At 54.7% G+C, this 19,564-nt stretch overlaps 1 protein-coding gene across 3 annotated transcripts in view; it reads right to left on the bottom strand.

Moving 5' to 3' along the window:
• Nucleotides 1-18,268, bottom strand: part of FBLN2 (fibulin 2) — a 94,814-nt gene extending 76,546 nt beyond the window's left edge. For 2 of the 3 annotated variants that reach the window (XM_077857682.1, XM_077857684.1), the window contains exon 1: nt 6,652-6,754. The gene's annotated coding sequence lies outside the window, so the exon portion shown is untranslated. Of the gene's footprint in view, nt 1-6,651; nt 6,755-8,731; nt 8,839-18,016 lie in introns of those variants that run through there. The other variant, XM_077857683.1, reaches the window with a different exon arrangement.
• Nucleotides 18,269-19,564: the final 1,296 nt, after the last annotated feature.

Genomic DNA, 19,564 nt, shown 5'->3' with positions numbered 1-19,564 from the left:
CATGCCTTCCCGGCCTGGGTGGCTCCTCACCCTACTGGCACTCCACAGGTCAGGCCCTCTTCCCACATTTCAGGCCACTCCTGGCCATCAAACAACAGCACAGCCAGAAGGGCTGTCCCCACTTTGCAATGAGGAAATTGAAAGATTGAAGCCCTAGCAGGTCAGGGTCTCCTGAAGGCAAAAAGGCCTCCAGGGGCCAGAGGTGGCCATCCCACTCCCCAGGACATGGGTGCTCCCTGCCCCCCACATTCTGGGCCAGGCTGTCTCCCAGCCCCGGACGGGCAGGCAGCACGGCTTCCTCACCAGTGCTGTGACCCGGGTGGCCTACAATACAGCATCCCCCACCCCCAGAAAAGCTGGGCTCCCCACCCTCAAGGAAGGAAATAACCTTCCCCCAAACCAGTACTTTCTCTGCAACAATCTCCATATATGAGAAGACCGAGGCATTTTTGCAATGCTTCCAAATTCCAATAACTGTGAGGACAATGGTGTAAAATGACGCATGGCTTGACCTGAGAGGGGCCCCGGGAAGGGACCAGACCGGGGGAGGTGAATTAGCAGTGTGTGCGTGTGTGCCAGTGGTGCCCGTGATCAAGGGGCAGCCCATCCGGAGCAGGACCTGGACGTGGACAGACCTGGCTCCCGTTCCAGTTCTTCTTCCTCACTTGCCATGAGACTGCAGGCAGGCACGCCTCTCTCTGGGCCTCAGTATCCTGACCTGTGTCACCCTCTCAGGCCTCCCACCTACCATCCTGTCCCCTCCAGTCCCACCTTCACGGCTGGACTGCCCAAGGGACCCTCTAAGCATCTGGTCATGTCCCTCCTCTTCTAAGAAATGCCCCAAGACTGCCCATCTCCAGTTCACGGACCAGGATTTGAGGTGCTCCGTTGTTAGGGTTCAGTCTGCCAGCACAACCCTTACTTCCTGCCTCTCCTCCAACCCACCTCTCCAAGAGAAACTGGGTTTTCTCCTGTTCTGGTGTCTACCTCACTTTTTACCTTCACATCACAGTGCCTGTATCATCTTCTCCAGGAAGCCCTCCCTGACCACCGCCAGACTCAGCTAGATGCTTACCTGGCTGTCAGGACCTCTGCGCTCTCCTTCAGGACAGCCCTGGCTGAAGCATGTCAGAACTGCCTGTGTGCATCTCTGGGGCCCGCAAGTTGGCACGGGAGGGACAACAGGCCATTCCCACACCAGAGGCTACTGTGAGCACCCCAAAACCATGGGCACACATCCCTGGCATGGATGTCCAGGGAGCCACTGGCCAGGAACTGTGACCCCACGAGCCTCTCCCTGGCTGTTCCCAGCAATGCTTAGCCATGGTTCCTAACCCTCCCAGAGAAAGGCCACAACTCCACTACTCCCCACTGCCCCATAAGGCCAAGTGCTAGGCCCCAGCAGCTCATGGGTGGGGGGACTTTAAAATCTCAATCAGAGCTGGTCCCTCCCTGAATGGAATCTGTATCACACCCAGAATAAAAATGAAAGCCCTCCCGTGGCCCCTGGCCTTGGCTCACCCTCCAGTGGACCTCCTTGCTCGCAGGGGTCCTGACTTCCAGCTCCTCGAGGTCATTTGTATGTGCTGTGATCTCTGGCTGGACATGCCTACTCCACCCGGGTGTCTGCTCCACTGACACCTCTGATGCTCTACCTAAAACATCCCCACCTAACTCCCAGTCCCAGGCCAGCGTTGCCATCTCTTCTCTGCACACACAGCCAGCACAGGACACCGCAGCGAGCACCCACAGGTTTCCTATCTGTGCTTCCCGCCAAAAAGCAGGCTCTGTGGGGGGCAGAGGATGTTGTCTTGGTCATTGTCTTATGCCCAGCACTCAGAACAGTGTCCACTACCCAGCGGATGCTCAATAAATACCTGTTGAATGAAAGAATGAGCGATCTCATTTCCTCCTTCCATTAACCCTAACAGAGCTGGGACACCCATTTTACGGACAAAGAAACTGAGGCTCAGTGGGGTAAGTTACTGGCCTGATGGGAGCACAGCCTGGGAGTGGCAGAGCTGGGAATCTGAATCCTGTAGGATGCCAAGGTGGGGACTTGGCTGCCCCGGCTGCCCCCGGCTCTGGACCTGTCACCAGTCTCCCCACCAGCCAGCAGGGCTGACTGGGGAAATGGTCCCGGAATGGGATGGTAAGTGCTACGGTGCCCACGCCAGGAAGCGCCAGCAGTCAAATCACCAGAAGGAAACACACCCACAGGAAAAGGGGGTAAGAAATGGGGAGAGAAAGAAAGGGTGGGTTTTTTCTTTTCTTTTGTCCATTTGCCAAGACTTTGCAAAAAGTGACTTTGTTACCATCTAATTTAATCACAGTGGAAACTTTTGTGTCCCACGCCAGGAAGACGTCTGTTCAACCACCAGATCAGTACGGCAGGGGATTTAAAAACTATCCTTAAACACTTCCACTTAAAACTCACAAACGAACAGTCCCCCACCAACTGCCCAAACGCTTGGTAATGTAATGTTTTGAACAGGCAATACCGTCGCACGGATCAAGCAGCAGAAAATATTTTAAAAGACACAAAGTGGGAAATGTCATCTCAGCCTTACACCCTTGACCCCTGTCTGCCACCCCAAGCCACCCCCAGGTGACCACAGGTAACCACTGGCCCCTGTTCCTCCTGCTTCTTCCCAGGCTTTGTTTCTTTCTGCACGCACAAGCCAACGTGAAGCTGTGTTTCTTACTTGACCCAAGAGGCGGCATAAGTTTTACAAGGCATCTGGCACCTTGTTTTCTTCTCTTAACAGATCCTGAAAGACCTTTCCACGGAGAGCAGCCTCCGTTTTTTACAGCTGCATAATATTCCATGGTGAGGCTGTGCCGGCGTCTGTCACCCTGAGTTTCAAACGTCTGCCCATAGACCTTCTTCTTCCATCTGCCTGTAGCTTCTCAAGGGTGAGGACTGTGCCCTAGCACAGCCTCCTGATCTGATCTTACTCCAGAGGGTGTCTTAAAACAGAAATCCAATCTCATTGCTCATTCCGTCAAAACTTTTCAGTAGCTTTCAGACTCCCTGCGTACCTCCTCCTTTGCTACCTCCCCTCCGTGACTCACCCAGCCTCCTCCTTTTCCATCCCGCATGCACACCTAGCAGGGTCCCACCTCAGGCCCTTTGCACTAGCTGTGCCTCCTGCTTGGCATTCTCCCTTGGCACTCTGGTCTCAGCTCAGAAATCCTCTCCCGCCGAGGGCCCTCCTTGCCTCCCTGGATTTGGTTACCTTGCTGATTTAAACGCCTTCATAGCATCTGAAATCAATTCAGTTCATCTCTTTACCACCCGAATCACCCCACCCCACCTCACCCCTCTAACTAGAATAGAAAGTACATGGGAGCAAAGTTTCCCAGCACCCAGAGTCCTGTCACAAGCTGGAACTGCATCCCAGGCCAAGGCCTTTGGCTGGGGGAGGCCCCTCAGAGTTCAGGCAGCCTGGGAGCGGGGCTACTCAACTGCCTCCTGGACACCGCATGAGTCCATCCTCTCCTCCCCACTTCAGGACCATGAGCGCTGGAAAGCTCAAGATCACAATAGCCACTCTACAGAAGGGAAGAGTGAAGCCCAGGGAAGGGAGGGACCGGCCCTCTGCATCACCTTGCACAGCCCTGTACCTTCTTCCCCAACAGAAACAAAAACCTCCAGGAAGTACGAGGAAGCAATCAGGGCTGCTGCCCACCATCCCCAGTCACTCTGGAAGCCCTGGTCCTCATTCAGTCAGTCAACAAACATCCAGGAGGCTGCACATCACAGGGGTGGGAGGGCACTTCACCACTTATATCAGCCACATATGTGTGCTCACAAGAAAGAGCACAGGGTCATGGAAGCTGGAACTTAAAATAACGCAGCAACAGCCCCACCCTGTGCTATCCATCAAGAGGCCACCCAAGGGAATGGGAGCTGGGAGCCTGTCCTCCACCTGAGTCTCTCCCCGGTAGGCATCTTGTCCACCAATGTGGACCAGGGGCTTATGGGGAAAATGCTTACACTCAGGGCCCACAAATGCAAGGCCAACGTGAAATCTGGTGTCCAATAGGCCGTGCTGTGATGCACCTGAGATCATGTAGACTTGAGACTCAGCGGTCTTTCCCCCCGTGGTCACAGGCTCACAGTGAATATGACTGTCAAGACTACGGCAGAAAACTGTGTTGAGCTTTCAGGCTCATGAAAAGGAATCTAGGGGGTACCTTTTAATGGCTGGCTCAGCTGGTGGAGCATGCAACGCTTAAACTCAGGGTTGTGAGTTTGAGCTTCATATTGAGTGTTGAGATTACTTAAAAATAAATTAAAATCTTTAAAAACAAAAAAAGGAATCTGGAATCTGAGTGGTCATTTAGGCTGCAAGAAATCTTCTTCCCTTTAGGTCCTGAATCCTAGCTCTACCCTAACCCCTGCAGAGACTGCAGTTTTGCTTCCCTGGTCATTCCACAAGCATTTATTAAGCACCTACTGTGTCACGTGGGGGACCTGGCTCAGGGAATTTGCCCAGGATCAATGAGACCAAGTCCCTCTTCCCATGGATTCATTGAGAGAAGGGCAAAGAGCTTGGCTTTAGGGTCAGAAAAATCGAGGTTGAAATTCTAGCTCTACCATTCCCTTGCTAGAAAACTCTTTCTGAGCCTCAGTTTCCCCATCCATCAAATAAGGTAAGAATGTGACCTTGCAGAATCATCGACAGGATCTGGGAAGAAATGTAATGGTCAAGGTCTGGCTCTTCAATCACTGCCTTCTTCTCATGGTGGATCCCAGACCACTGTCCCCCACAGCCCAGCAGAAAGTGCCTACCATCATCACAAAGATGCACTGTGGCCCAGGCCCCTGGCGTGCCCCTCAGTGCTCCAAAGAGGTATGAGGCTCACTCAAGGCTTTCCCAGCCATGGCTGAGGGGACTAGCATAGGCCCCTTTGGGGTGGGCAATGCAGTAAAAATAGCCCAGTTTATACAGCAGGCATGGCCAACACAGAGGCCTGTGTAGGCCAGGTAGGAGCTGAGAATGTACAAGCAAGCCTGCTGGGGACTTTGGCCACAGGATGCTCCCATCCCAACCCCCAGGGGCAGCACAGGGGGACAGGGGACCCTGAAGCTGCCAGACCTTGTGATTTTGCAGGTAAAGATGGAAATCCGAACTCTTAGGTGAAACCGGACAATTTGTAAATGCTGGCAGTTAATTAAACATTTAAAGATAATAACAACACGGTAAGAGCCAAACAAAACATACAGAGCCAGTCAAAACCAGGGCTGGCAGGTTTGCACAGAGTAAGATTCTTTGATTTCACCCATCCTCCTTCTCACAGCTCTGGGTGCAGGAGGGAAGGGTGGAAGCTGAGGAAGCAACAATTACAGGTCCCTCCCTCCTCCTGGTGGGAATCTTCACCCTCATTTGCATGTGAGGAAGGTGAGGCTCAGAGTCCCATCATTCAGCTACAAATACTTGCAGTGGGGCTGGCTCTGGGAGGGGCCTAACCAGCCCCCTCATTCAAGGGGCTCTGCTGATGACCAGCACCCAGATCTTTTTTTTCTTTTTCTGGCCTCTCATAGTGACACCTGCTGGCTCATACCAGCTTTGGCTGAGTCCAAGTGCAGTCATCTCCTAACAGTAAAGAAAGAGCTGCTTGGGATAGCAGGGTGGGGGAAGGGGAGGGCACGCAGGGGTGATGAGGAGTGGGGAGGCTGCTGGCCCCTCCCCGTGCTCCCACAGCCTCCCAGTTCCCGCGGCAAGAGAGCCTAAGCCAAGTGAGATCCCCCCAGGCCTACTGGGGCTCCCGCACACTCAGGCTAGCGGGGACGGCTATGCCCACAGAGGTGGAGTGTCAGGGCAGCCGCCCGCGACTACCAAGCTGGTCTATGGGACTCCATGTGCAAGATTCAGTGTGTGAGGCACTGTTTGTTACTCCAGCTATGCAAGAGACACGTGTGTGACACATGTGAGATAGATATGCATGTGCGATAGACACATGTGTGGCACAGGCACGCGTGTCAGAGACACACACGGGTGTAAGTGAGACATAACTGCTTGAGTGAGAGGCGTGCCTGTCTAGGAGGCGCCCGTGTGAGGCACGTGTGTGCAAAGGGACGCGTGTGGGAGACGAGTGTGAGAAGCCCCAGCATGTGTACGAGAGCGGGGGCGGGGGCGGGGGTGTGAGCATAGGACTCTGCGACTGGGGGGACGTGGTGACAGGACGGTGGGTGCGCCCAGGCCGCGGGTGCAGGCACTTTTCTTGGCTTGGGGGGGGGCAGTGTGACGGGAGCGGGGAACTGAGGGTGCGAGCTGGACGTGGGGGTGCTGACCGACCGAAGGAGCCCAGGGCAGCCGGACGGGGGCGGGCGGGGGGGGCGCGGGGCAGGCGAGCGGCAAGGCTGCGGGGGGCGGGGGCGGGGCGGGGGCGGGGGGCTGCCCGCGGACCCCGAGGCCCCCCGCCCCCAGGCCCGCCTCAGTGCGCACATCCGTGCAATGGGGCCAGGGCCGGCCGGGCGCGCCCGCGGAGGGGCGGGTGTGGGCACCTCGCGGCCCGGGGCGCGCATCGCGGGGCCGCCGCACCGTCGGGGCGTCCGGGGCCCCCGAGCCGAGCGCGGGGCCGGCGGCCCGGGGGGGAGCGGAGGGGAGGGGGCCCGCGCGGCGAGGGTGGGCGCGCACTCACCGGGGCGCTCGGGGGTCCGGCCGCTGTCCGCCCGTCCGTCCGTCCGTCCGTCCGCCCGGCCGTCGCGCGTCGAGAGCCGCGAGCCCCGCTGTGCGCGGCGCGGGGCGGGGCGGGGCGGGGCGCGGAGGGCGGAGGCGGCCCCAGCCCGCCCGCGCCCCTCCCCTGCCTCCGCCTCCGGGGCGGGGTCTGCGCCGCCGGGAGGGGCCGAGCCCCGCCGCCCTGGGACCGCCGCCCGCCCGCGCCCCCCGCCTCGGGCGAGCCGAGCGCCGCGTCCGTCTGTCCGCCCGGCACCCCTCGTGCCCCGCCCCGACGCGAAACTCCCTTCCACATCCCCGCCGCCTCGGCCAGCCTGGCCCTCAGCGTGCCCGGGGCGGGCGGTGTGACGGGACCGGAGGTCAGGCCTCTCCATCCCGCGGGCTTCCTACCCTGGGAGCGCCCACGCACACCCCGGCCCCCTGGCACCCCGACTGCCGCCCAGGCCCTTGGGCAGAGGGTCCCCAGCCCCGCCTCCCCGCTTTGGGCCCATCTAGGTTCATCCTCTTCCTCAGCGAGCGCACAGGCTAGCTGCCTGTGACCCCTGTATGACCTCAGCCAAGACCCTTGAGCCTCCTGTCTCTTGAATGGGTTCACTCTGGTCCGACCTGTGATGGGGAGCCGGGGAGAACTCCGTGTCATCCCCACAGCGCAGGCCGGGTAGGGAGGGGGAACTCTGCCAAATGTAAGCTAAAACGTTAAGGACCGTGTCATCCCCGCAGTTGAGGCAGAGTGGGGCATCCCACAGTCTGACTAGGAGCCAGACTGGAAAGAGGCCCTGTGGGGAGCAGGCTGTTGGCAGGAGGCTACCTCCCTGGGCCTTCCAACTGGACAAGGGCTCAAAACCCCATCCCCAATACACACAAGTGAAACCTTTAGCCCCAGAGAAGCCCAGGTGAAAGGGGGACTGGCCCTAAATGCAGGGGCCCTGCAGGCACAGGGACCCCAAGCCCCCAGTCCTCTCCCCACCCCTGTCTTAGGGTTCTAAAGGCCATCAGCCCCTAAGAGAGTCACAATCCAGGAATTCTGTCCTTCTGTCTGTCTGTCCCTCTCTCTTTGCCATCTTCTACTTCTCTTTTTATTCTGGCAAAAGTCACAATAGCATAAAATTCACCATTTTCGCCATTCTAAAGTGTCCAATTCAGTGGCATTTAGAACATTCACAGCTTTCTCTCCTGTGCTCTCTTGGCTGTGCCATCTTTGTCTGGATGTGTCTGTGTGTCTCTCTGTCTCTCCGTGTTGCTGTGAACCCACCTCCATCTGTACTACTGGGTACCCCATTCAGATGGCCTGGTCTCTGTCTCTCAGGGCGTCTCACCCTTTTCCCACTTTGTCTCTCCTTTCTGTGTCCCTAATTCTGTTTTGAGGCCCATCTGTCTCTCTGTATTATTCTACCTTCCTCGGTCTCTCTCTGTGTGTCTCTCATGAATAAATAAATAAGATCTTTAAAAATAATAATAATAAATAAAAGTACTTTGAACAGAGCTTAGCAGAGGGGAGTGCTCAGTAAATGTCTGAGGAGTGGGTGACAGATTGAATCCTTCCTTCTGTCAGCAAGGGAGGAGGCCTGGGGCATAGAAGGCACTGGACCTTGGCTCCCTTGCATCTAGGTAACTCACTGCCCCCCCCCCCACCCCAGGAGGCTTACGCCCACCCCCATCCCCCACAAGTCTCCAGCCAGGAGGAGAGGCAGTGAGCCAAGATTTGGCCTCACCTTGCAGCCTGGGGGAACCCAAGGCCTAGCCAGCTTTCACAAGATAAAGTGGAGACACTTCGCCCATCAGCTGTTATCTGAGCTGCAGAAATGGCCAAGGCAGCTGACTCCTCGGAGTCCTGCCATGGCTGTTATCTCAGATGGAGCGCACATCACCCACCAGGAATTTGGGGTCTGGGGCCTGGCCAAGACATGGCTAGAGGAAGTTCCAGGCCGATAAGGCACAGACAGTGCTCAGAGTGGGCAGTACAGTTATTCACATCAGTGTCAATCTCATCAGCAGCCCCCCTCCCCGGGCACCAGGGCGCCAGGGCTGACGGGTACAGAACACACCTGTACCACCTGGCAGGTCAGGCTCTGGAGGAGATGGCTCACTGGGCTTCCTGAGTCTGTGTCCTCACTCCGTGGCCTCCAGGAGGTCACTGCACCTCTCCCAGCATCTGAAAAATGGGAATAACAATAACGATAACACCCCATTCAACAATAGTGTATGGTCTAGGAGCAGTGGCTCTGGAGCCAAATGGCCTTGATTTAAAGCCACATTCCCCTGTGTGATGTGCAGCAGGTGGCTTCAGTCCCCTGGCCTCAGTGGCTGGTCTATAAAACATTTTCCTGCCTCATAGGATTGTTTTGACATTAAGATTCTTAGGGCAGAGTTTGGCACGTGATATGGCCTCAATTAAATGTTTGTTGTTGTTAATTACGCACAGCCTAAACCAACGTGAGCCAGCAAGGTGCCCCAAATCTTCCCACTCACCTGGATGCAGACAGCACAGGGCTGTCCACTCCTTGAATGATAGGCCAGGACTCCCCACCAGAACTTCTCCTGCTGCTGCTCCTGAGGGTGGATGTGACACCCCTTCCTCTGCAGCAGGCCCACTTACTCATCGCTTGCGCCTCCCCTGCAGCATCCTTTACAGCCACAATGACTGGGCAGTGCGAGGCAGCTGTCTGTCCCTGGCCGCAGAGGAAGCTAGGAAAGTGGTTGTCTGGGCCCAGCCAGACCGCCAAAAGAGAGAATTGCACAATTACAGAAAAGATGTTAAAAAATGATGAGGCAGTGATTTTCAGACAGAGGCTCTCCTCACCTGGAGGAGGCACTACCTGCCATCCTGCTGCCCAATGAAGACCCAGGGCAGCAGCACCCACACCCGAGCTTTAGAACATGGCAGTCCTTGGGGCGCCTGGCTGGCTCAGTTGGAGGAACGTGCAACTATTGATCTTGGGGTCATGAGTTCGAGCCCCACTTTGGGGGTAGAGATTACTTAAATTAAAAACAAAAAATAAGGGCACCTGGATGGCTCAGTCAGTGAAGCGTCTGCCTTCAGCTCAGGTCATAATCTCGGGGTTCTGGGATCAAGCCCTGCATCGGGCTTCATGCTCATTGGAGAACCTGCTTCTCTCTCTGCCTGCCCCTCCTTGTGCTCTCATTCTCTCTCTCTCTCTCTCTCTCTCTCTCTCGGTCTCTCTCTCTCTCAAAATACCAGTGTCTACATTCTACTCCAGAACGATTAAATCTGAGTCTACAGAGGGTGCAGCCAGGAATCACTATATTTTCAAACCCAAGTCAATTGTAAGGTACTACCAAGTTTGAAAACTACTGCTTCAAGGACTTCCCTCTGGCTTTCTCCTTCCAGCTGGGCCTTTCCTCAAGGACAGACCAAGGAGATGTGCCCTTCTGGAGCCCATAATGCTTCACACCAGTCCTTGGAATTCCCTACTCCAGTGGCCCGAAGCCCCAGTGTTTCTGCTGGCTCCTTCTACACATCTCTCCCCACAGGAGTGGGCCAACCATATCATCAGCAGACATATTCCAGGCCCAAGGGGTGGCCTAAGGGTAGCTGCTGGCAGGTGATGTGAATGGAGTGCACAATCAGTCCTTGGAACCCAGGGCAGGCCCTCTCTGGTCTGGACCCCACCTAGTTCTCCAGCTGCATGACCCACGCACACTCCTGTCTTTACTCTTCAACCCAGCAAAAAGTCGATTATATACCAGGAACTTCCCCGCCTCCCTGCCTTTCTGTCCACAATGAAAACTACTCCATCTGGGGCACAAACTATAGCCATGCCCCACTCTTCGTGTGGGAAACATAACTGTAGATGTTTTACACAGACCCCACGGCTGCCTGGCTAAGGGCACATCCCCAGCCTCCCTGGCAGCCAAGCAGGAAGTGCGAGGCCATTGAACGGGAGCAGAAGCAGTGTGGCCTCCCCTTCCCTTCCCCCTACCTGCCGGTGACTGGCGGATACAGAGTTGGAGCAGCCACCTTGCATACCAGGAGGAAGCCGTGCTCAGGTGCAAGGCAGCCACCATACCAGCCTGGATCCTCCCATGAAAGAGAAATAAGCTTTCAAAGGCATAAGCCATAGTCTTCTAGGATCTCTTGGTTATAGCAGTCTAACCTATACTCAGCTAGTAACTAGCAGTGCTCTGTGAACAAGTCGTAGACAACGTTGTATGCACCAGTCTTCCATGGGAGCTCATGGTCCAGAGCCCTCCGTGAACACCTGTGCTAACTACATCTGGCAGCTACCAGCTACCAGCCTCCTGAGCGTCCTGTACCACGCAACCCTCCTCTCTTGATTCTGAGTCCATGTGCTTTGTTGGGATGGAGTTGATCCTCCCTTCCTGGGGGGAGGGAGGGTCACTGGCCCAGGTGAGCTCCTCTAAAGTAACCCACCCAGGGAAGGAACTGAAGGGAGGGAGCCTCTCTATTTAAGGCAGGCTGTCTGCATCGGAGCCTGGGACAGAGGTGCTCTTCCTGCTGCATCGCTCAGCTGTGCGTTCAAGCCTGTGGCATGGAAACCACCTCTTAGGAAAACCTGCTGAGAAGGAAACCAGCTCAGAGAGCAGGGAGAGAGGATCTGAGAGAGACAGCTTTCTGATGACATAACGTTTAAGCACCTGATTATCGCTTGGCCTGCCCAACCCACCTCTGGAGTTTTCAGCTACAAAGGCCCATACATTCCCATTGGGGCTTCAGCTGATTTAGATTGGGGTTCTGTTACTTGCACCCAAAACTCTTGGCCAGTAGAATTTGTCTCACTGAGGCAATGTTACCTACCGAGTCTGGCGCCTGCACTTCCGAGGCTTGCTTCAGATCCTAGGGTTAGTTCTCCACTGAGGATCAGATTTTATGATGTCTGGACTCTCCCCAAAGGCACTTTGTCTTAAATAAAGGGGACAATGATTGGAATGAAAAATAAAGTCATATCTGTTAACTGTCCACTGTGCACCAAGCATCTGAATAGGCACCTCATATTGATTCATTCATTTAATCCTTGAAACAAGCCTAGAGATGCTGGATATCATTACCCCCATTTTACAAAGACACAGGCTCAGCGGCATAGCCAGGGCCCCTGCCCAGAGCTGTCTGGCTCCAGAGTCTGTACGCTCCTCCCCGCCCTTGCAAGGGAAGGTGTGGAGCACATTGCATGGGGCCATGGGTTCCCCTTCCTTGGGTATGTGAGCCAGGACCCAGTGACCCCTGGGCAGAGCAGTTGGAGGAGCTGAATGAAACATGCAATGGGGTGTGTGGAGAAAAGAGGTGGGAAACCCATTACAATTTTTCTTCCACTCTGGGGCTTCTCCACATTTTCCCAAGCTGTCTGCTGATTGCAGGAAAGCTGCCCAGCCTGACGCTTCCCATCTGGGAATGGTCAGCCCCTACCTCCCGAGGCCCTGCTCACTCTGCTCATTCGTGACTCACCCCCGCCCATCTCTCTGCCTGGTGTGAGGAAATCTCTGGCACTTCTGAAAAGTTCTGGTCACCCTAGACAAGACTTGGCTCAGCCTTGCCGTTCAAGCCAGCTCTCTTGGCAAAGGGCAAGGGCGAAGGGGCCAGGGCCACTGAGCTCAGCGGCTGGGATCTCCCCCGTGGGCTGGAAATCTAGGCCGAGGGGGTCTCAAAGCTCCTTCCCTACTGGTGCAGCCCAGAGAGGGAAGGGATTTGTCTAAGGCCACACAGTGAAGCCCTAAGGAGCTGAAAGGGGCGCCTAGGACAGCAACAGCAGCCCAGAGATGTGAGGCCTGGTCCCATCAAGCCTCTCGCCAACTCTGAGCCTCAGTCTTCCCATTTGTGAGATGGAAGAGGCTGACTCTGATCTTAATACATAAATTAGGGAAAACAGACAATAGAACATTTAACACCAGCAAATCTACCTTCACAAGAGGGCCTCTTCCAACCACTTTTGTTCTCTACATACTTATGTATATATACGTGAATTAGATGCATGTGTGGTCGTATGCATGTGCAAATGTACACAAATCCTTTTTTTTTTTTTTATTTATGATAGTCACACACTATCATAAATAGAGAGAGAGAGAGAGGCAGAGACACAGGCAGAGGGAGAAGCTGGCTCCATGCACCGGGAGCCCGATGTGGGACTTGATCCTGGGCCTCCAGGATCGCGCCCTGGGCCAAAGGCAGGCGCTAAACCGCTGCACCACCCAGGGATCCCTGTACACAAATCCTAAGGAGCATTTTATTCTGCTCCATTTTAATGTGATCTGTTGTAGCCATTTTTCTACATCAGTAGCTTATCCACACAGTCCCTGTCAGCAGGCACAGGGTATTCCACTGTCTGCTATCACTGTGCTGTATTTACCTGATCGTTCCTAGTTTCCTTTATCATAAACACGAATTTGAAAAACATCCCCGAATCTATATATTCGGACACTTGTCCACCTCCAAGAAGTTGTGAGGACCAAGGGCATGTACATTTTTAAATAGGGGCTCCTGGGTGGTTCAGCGGTTGAGCCTCTGCCTTCGGCCCAGGTCGTGATCCCAGAGTACTGGGATCGAGTCCCGCATCAGGCTCCCTGCAGGGTACCTGCTTCTCCCTCTGTCTGTGTCTTTTCCTCTTTCTGTGTCTCTCATGAATAAATAAAGTCCTTTAAAAAATAAGTACTTTTGATATATAACCGCTCAAGGACTCTGAGAGAGTTTCTTTTTTCTTTTTTTTTCTTTTTTTTTTTTGAGAGTTTCCTCCCAATATGTCAGAGGGTTTGTTCACACACTCACCACCACCGGGGGGTCTCAGTCTTAGGGATGTTTACTTGGTCTGTTGGGTGAAGAGAGTATTCTGTTACTTGAGGTAGACCATCTTTTCAAATGGTTACTAACTGCTTGTGTCTCTTCTGAGAACTCTTGTACGTACTCTTCATTCATTTTGATTCTTGAAGCATTCATCTTAAGCTCCAGAATTTTTTTAAAGACTTTTATTTATTTATTCATTCATTCATTTATTTCAGGGGAAGGGGGGAGGAGCAGATGGGGGAGGGAAAGGGAGGAGGGAAAAATTCTCAAGCAGAGTTGTGTTGAGCCCTAACCTACAAGGGGCTCCCTCTCACCACCCTGAGGTTGCAACCAGAGCCGCAACCAAGAGTCGGCCACTCAACCGACTGAGCCACCCAGGCACCCCTTTAGCTCAACGACTTTTTTTTTTTTTTTTTAGATTTTTATTTATTTATTAATGAGAGATACAGGGAGAGAGGCAGAGACACAGGCAGAGGGAGAATCAGGCTCCCTGCAGAGAGCCTGACATGGGACTCGATCCCAGGTCTCCAGGATCACACCCTGGACTGAAGGCAGGCGCTAAACTGCTGAGCCACCCGGGCTGCCCTCAACAACTCTTTTAATAATTCTTCATGTAGTAGGAGTGTTGGCCCTTTGTCTTTTGAGTACGTGCAGCAGACACCCCTGTTTTAACTTTGGTGCTGTGTTTTCTTCCATACGGAACTTGTGAAATATGATGTAGCAAGACCTACCAGTAGTTTCCTTTGTGCTTCGAGAGGCTTCCCCATTCTAAGGTAAACGTAGTAGGCTGCCTATATTCTCTTCCAGCTCCTTTTCACAGTTGTCCATCCATCTTTGGTTCATCACTGCCCTTGCTTCTAACCCCAAGACTCCTGGCCACCCCATCCACACAGCTGGTGGCTGGCTCCTCCAGCACACGGCCTTGTGGTGGGGCAGAGATCTCCAGTAATTCCTGGAAGCCTCCCCTTCTAGGAATGTGCAGAGGGAAAACATCTCTGCTTAAATAACAAATCTGGGCCTCTGAGGCTCCGAATAATCTCTGGTTACCTGCCAGGGCTTGCCCAACCAGTGCTCAGGTATCAGAAAGTTTAGAATAATGGTGATTAGCACTGCCAGGAAGAGGCACCACTCAGATCTCCTGCCTCAGGCAGCACAGGTGCCTGCCCGTCCTTCTGGATGTACCATTCCGTTTCTGCTGAGGCCACCATGATCTGCCCTCCACAGTGGCTTGCAGGATCATTCCAGCAAGACTCGGGCCTCCCCGCAGCAGAAAGCTGGGTGAGGGCTGCCCCTCATCCTGCCTGAAGCTTTCAGGAGCTGTGTCACATTGTGACATTCTTCATCCCCATCCTCCTTACTTTCCCATTTCTCGTAGCAAGTGGCTGAGCTATACTGGCCTGAGTTTCTCCTGCCTTCCCCTGTTTCCTCTCACAGTAATGTCCTTGCACATCTATCCTGTCTTGGCAAAATTCCTGTGGGCTTCTTGACAGACCTAAACTCATGCAATGATAAAGGTGGTAACGGAAGTCACCACCACGCTACACATTTATGAAGCTCACCTACACCCATCTCTCTTGCATTCCTTTGCATCACACTGGAGTTAAACACTGTCGGTTCCCATTTTACAGAGGAGAAAGGTGAGGCTCAAAGACAGCTGAGCTTCAGTCCAAATCCAGGCTCTCTCCTTCCTGTCAGGAAGCTGGGGAGAGCCCTGTGGCCCCCAGAAGTACCAAGCTCTTCAGTCTGGGAATCCCAGTCCATAGCATTTCCCTGGGAGCCACAGCTTGGGAGGCTCTGTGTTTTCTCCTCCAACTCTGAGACCCACACGCCCCTCTAGGACAGAGAAATGTCAGGGGGACAGGACCCAGAATTCCCTTCCCCAGGTGGAAGGAGCCCAGGTCACCTCGCCCCAGCTGAACCCAGAGGAAGGAGCTGGAAACTCAGCTATGGGATAGGAGGGCAGGCAACTTTAGGTGTTGACATAAAAGTCTCCAGCACACCAAGAGATGACTCCCTTCTTCCCTTCCAGGTGTGCCCTCTGGAGCTCCAGACTTGTCTGCTTTTCCTCAGTCAGAGCCCCCCCAAGGCTGCTACTCTCCATGCTGAGCTGCCCCAGCTCCTCTGCTATACTGTGGCCAACTCAGCCTGTCCCCCTCTCCTAGAGCTGGGCCAGCAGCTGAGCACAGGACCTGGGGGTGGTCTGCACAGCTCAGAGAGATGGTTCACCTTCCACGTTCCAACATTTAGACTTGACCCAAGGTAGGGGTGACTTATTAAAGTGGCAACATGCACTGACTCCAGGGTCTGTCCACTTCCCAGCTGAACATGCAGAGCTCCTGGCCTTCGTGCTAACCCCACTGGGCTCAGGAACCTGTGAGGAAGCCAGCCCATCTGTCCTGGGGATCTACACTGAGCCACCCTCTTGTCTCTTTCCAGCCTATGCAGTTCTCTCTGGAACCCACCAGGCCTCTTCTTCCTTCCATCCTCCTTACTGAGGCCCAGATAAGGCAGCTGGCAGGGGACTCACACTCCGCAGCACACCAGCCAGCTGGCTCCAACCCCAGGAAGCAGAGAAGGTCCCCGGTGAGGTGTGTCTTAATCCTGCATCTCCATCTGTCCAGGCCTGGCCTCCTGTGACACTTGGGGTATGAGCCCAGTCTTGGCTCTAAGTCCTTGATCTCTGCTCAGCCTGACCCCCACTCCCGCCCATCAGGCTCTGTCCTCTGTCTACCCTTTGACCCCCTATCCCCACCCCATGCAGGGATAGTGTGGTTACAAGTACATATTCTGGGGCCATGATCCCTGGGTTTGAATCCCAGTTCCGTCACTTACTAGCTGTGGGATCTGGGAACCTTCCCTCCCTGTCTAGGTGTTCCCAGCTATAAAATAACCTCCAACCACCGCGAGCTATCGAGCTATCGTGGGGACTAAGTCCGCTAATATATGGAAAGTGCTTCAGAAGTGGCTTACACGTGGTGAGTGCTCAGTGAGCACGGGCTAATATTATTATTCAGTCAGCAAATCTTCCCTGCACACCCACTTGGTGCCAGGCATGGGGGTCCAGCTGGAGGGCAGATAGCCCCTTGCCCTCAAGGAGTGGCACTCTTGCAGGAGACAGGAGTTCAACGTCCTCACCAACAAACAGCAAGAAGCACCCTGAGGAGGCCGTGCAGGGCAGGGTGTGTGGGGTGGTGGTCAGTTCACAGAACCTGGCCCCCAAGGGCTGGCTCCTAGTTGCACGATGCCTGGGGGAGGCTCCAGCCTCTCTCAGCCTCGTTTCCTTCTCTACAAATGGGGACATGGTGCCTAACTCATCAGGTTCCACGAGGGGTCCCGTGAGTTCAGAGGTAGGTGGGCAGGACTTCTGCAGGGCCAGGCACACAGTAAGTGCTCAAGGACCACGCTCCTGGGCGGGGAGTGGAAGCTGAGGAGCCCTCCGAAAGAAGGGCTGTGGGGCAGGATGTGGCAGGCCGTGGGCTGCGGGATGAGTTTGGTGTGTATTCTGAGAGCAAGGGGAGCCACTGGAGGGTTGTTTTTCTTTTTAAAATTTTATTTATTCATGACAGACACAGAGAGAGGCAGAGACACAGGCAGAGGGAGAAGCAGGCTGCCTGCAGGGAGCCCAATGCAGGACTCGATCCCAGGACCAGGGATCACACCCTGAGCCAAAGGCAGATGCTCAACCACTGAGCCACCCAGGCTGCCCCCACTGGAGGGTTTTAAGGGAGCCCCCCACCCGGAGGACACGGGTGGTAGAACCTGGGTTGGAGATGATGGGGTTCAGATGGGTGTAGAGGCACAGGGAAGCAGTAGGATTGGAGAGATACCAAGGGGAGAGACTGTGTGCTCCCACGGGTGTCTCCCCAATGCCAAAAGGAACATTTACAGTATGTTTGTTTGCACCGGGTTCAAAAACAGCCCGGACCAAATAACAATCTGAGGTTTATAATCTTGACAAGGCCTTGCAACTGGGGAGGGCCTGAAAAGGACGTGGTGTTGGGGGCCAGGACAGGGAGGGGCAGGGATGACCTCCCACCACAAGCTACTGGCTCAGGAGGTGCCACTGATTAGCTGGAGGAGGATGCTGGTCTGGACTCTATGCTGCAAGTCACAGTACCCTTGACTCAAACAGACTAAAGCCCAAAAACAGAGATACTGAATTCCATAAAAGAGTAGAGGGATGGACTTCAGGCATAGCTGGATCCAGGTGCTCAGATGTCTCCAGGTTTCTTTCCCCTTGTCCCTCAGATCTCCCTACGAGAGGTAGGGATCTACCTCTCCCTCCATTTTCTGCCAAAAACTCTCTTCTAGTGAGCCAACCTCCCAGGAGCTCCAGCCTACAACTCTTTTTTCTTTTTTAAGATTTTGTTTATTTATTCATGAGACACACACACAGAGAGGCAGAGACACAGACAGAGGGAAAGGCAGACTCCCTACAGGGAGCCCAATGCAAAACTCGATCCCAGGACCCCAGGATCACGACCTGAGCTGAAGCCAGACGTTCAACCACTGAGCCACCCGGCTGCCCCCAGCGTACAATTCTTTAAGTCCAGACAAAATGAAGCGCTAGTCCACTCACCTTAAAGTTCTCTCAGATTGGAGGAGCTTAAGTCAGGTGCCCAGGCCTAAGCCAGTCACTGCAGCTGAGAGGAATGGGCTGTGCCGATTGGGTCAGCCCGCGTTCCCTGCTCTCTCCTAAAAGTCTGAGGGGTAGGATGAACTTCTACATGGAAACCCGGGGCTGCTGCCAGAAGCTGGAGAGGAATCTGTGAATGGCCCCGACAGGGTGGGTGATTTTCCAGCCTTGGACTTAGAGTTGATTTTGTCTGTATTCGATTCAGACACTGTCAGATAATAGCACATATTTTAGAAACATGTTCCCTGTAAAATCCCCAACAGTCACGAGGGGACTTGGTCAAGCTCATCAGTGTTTGGCTCTCAGCCAAGGGAGCCCCCGGCCATCCAGCCAATGAAAACCCAGAGATTCCTGAATCACACACGTCATGGGCTCACACCTGGCTGGGTCCCCAAGGCCAGGGACTGCGCCACCGTGGAAGCAACGTGGGTCCGATAGGAAAGTCGTCGCCTGCGGTTGGTGACTAATAATCAAACAAGCAGGTTACGCCCGTTGCAAAAATGCTAACCAGCCTGAGAGAATGCGATACGAGCCCAGAGTCTGACTCTGCTTCATGTGAAAACCCCGGAACCGGGGACTCTGAAAGACAGACTACCAGACCTAGACATGCTCTCCTGCGCCCCTCCCCAGCTGCAAGGCCTCCCCGGTTGACGCATCCCCAATCATTACTGAGTTCGGGCTGTTTTTGAACCTGTCGTAGGCAGACGCGCTGCAACACCCTGTCTGCGGGGGAGCCTGCCGCCGCCTCCACCTCTGGGCAGGGCCGCGTGGTACCCCGTCGGCGAGCGCGCGCTGACCGGCTGGTCTCGGGCCCTTTTGGCTGCTTCCTGGGTTTTCTTTCCTGTTACAAAGGGTGTCGCTGTACGTCTCTGTCTCTCCGTACCCGGCTTCCCATGACATTTGTTTTCGTCTAGGAGGGGGAGTGCTGAGTCACTGGGTGTGCACGCGTTCAAGCTCCCCAGCTCAGGCCAGGCTGTGGCTGCGAGGCTTGTACCAAGGCTGCCAGCGGCTGCTGAGGGCTGCACCTCCTCGAGAGCATTTGTTAACTGCCGGGGCAGTGGGTGTGAAATGGCATCTCGGGGAGGGTTGAATGCACAGGCCCCTTGCCGCTAACAGGGATGAGCATCTTGACGTCTGCCTGTCAGCCACCCGCCTCTCCCGTTTTACGAAATCTCTGCATCTTCCTTTTGTCCCGAAAACACTGTTTTCTTCTTGGAAATACTGATTTCTAAAGCACGGTCCGACCATGTGACTCCCCGCCTTTAAGCCCTCCTGTGACTCCCGGGGGCCTCAGAGTAAAGCTCACGCCCAGCAGCCTGGCCGGCGAGGCCCTACAGTGGTTTGGCTCCCATCTGCGTCTCCATTCTTGATAGGAGCTGTTTCCTGACACTCTCTTCTCATGTTCTCCCCCTCCCCTCTTCCACTTGCTTGCCCCAGCCCAGCCTCTGCACCTCCCAGCTCCTGCTATGCTGGGGCACTGCCAGAAAACTC

The sequence above is a fragment of the Canis aureus genome, chromosome 19 (assembly GCF_053574225.1).
Source record: "Canis aureus isolate CA01 chromosome 19, VMU_Caureus_v.1.0, whole genome shotgun sequence".
Lineage (NCBI taxonomy): Eukaryota > Metazoa > Chordata > Mammalia > Carnivora > Canidae > Canis > Canis aureus.
Note: the sequence above shows the minus strand (reverse complement) of the source record. Positions and strands in the feature narration are given on the sequence as shown.